General features: G+C 41.4%; 1 protein-coding gene across 5 annotated transcripts in view; it reads right to left on the bottom strand.

The window, feature by feature from the left end:
• LOC115547871 (actin-binding LIM protein 3) overlaps positions 1 to 290 on the bottom strand; it is a 40,046-nt gene extending 39,756 nt beyond the window's left edge. For all 5 annotated transcript variants that reach the window (XM_030362365.1, XM_030362364.1, XM_030362366.1 and 2 more), the window contains exon 1: positions 1 to 290. This exon is cut by the window's left edge and continues 613 nt beyond it. The gene's annotated coding sequence lies outside the window, so the exon portion shown is untranslated.
• Positions 291 to 1,105: the final 815 nt, after the last annotated feature.

Raw genomic sequence — 1,105 nt, 5'->3', positions numbered from 1 at the left:
CTGGAGCGCCGATGAACATCTCCACCGTCTACCTCCGTCTGAGACGTGGTGCCATGGGCGTGTGTCATATGCAGACTCCCTCCATCCTAGCCGTCCTGTTGTGCAGTGGCTCAATGGTTCGCGTCTTGCTCTCTGCTCCACTTGACTGAGAAAAGGGCGCTTATATTTTGGCTATAGCCCCTTCATCATCTTCATCATCATCACTCTAAAGTCGACACTTTACAGGCCGTAAGGGAAAAGTTGTTCAATGTTTGTGTGCACCTTCAGTATGAGCCATACACCACACAGCAACGATGGTGGAAGTTAGTGAAGTGGTCTTGACAACCGTGCTACAGACGACGCCCAGCGGGGGGCGCTGTTTGCCTGAGAACCCAGAGAACATGGTGCACGACTCTCGTCTCCTTTTGGGTCGGGCATCAGGTCCTTGGGATATCCAAAGACAACCTTGTGGTTGTCTAGACAGACAATACTGGCAGGATGTCCTCAAAGTCAAATGTATTCAAATAATGCATTGTGTGCCTTACAATAACCTCCCCTAAAAGAGAACAAATGGCAGCTCTCTGAATGAATTTATCGGTTCCACTTTACAGTAAGGGTACCTTACAACGATGATCAACTATTTATTGATAGTGGCTGCAGTTATAAGCTTTAACTAACTATGAACCAACAGTTCACGAATGGTGTAGTTATCATTAACTCATGCTGTATAAAATATTAGGGTGAGGATTTACCCTCAAATTTCAATAGTGTGTACATTATTACAGTTTTTTTCAATTGCTTGAACACATTTTGCAAAAATTGGCTCAATGTGTCAAAACTCAACACACAACCAAATAAGAGACAACACAACAGAAAAAATATACCATTCACTTCTATCTCAAATTGAAACTCTTTTATCGAAACATAACAATCCTTTGACAAAATGTAACTGATGACAAAATGATACATCCTTGTATTATATACACTATCAGATCAGCAGCAACACACTAGTCTACTCTATATAAAACACTGCAGTTTTCCATGTTCGCTATTTTTCATTTTCATTTTCACAGAATGAACGTTTTCACAACAACCAAAAAATCCAATGCTCAATGCTTGTCATTGC

This window comes from Gadus morhua, chromosome 7 (assembly GCF_902167405.1).
Source record: "Gadus morhua chromosome 7, gadMor3.0, whole genome shotgun sequence".
Lineage (NCBI taxonomy): Eukaryota > Metazoa > Chordata > Actinopteri > Gadiformes > Gadidae > Gadus > Gadus morhua.
The sequence above is the reverse complement of the archived record's forward strand: the minus strand, read 5'-3'. Positions and strand labels throughout refer to the sequence as shown.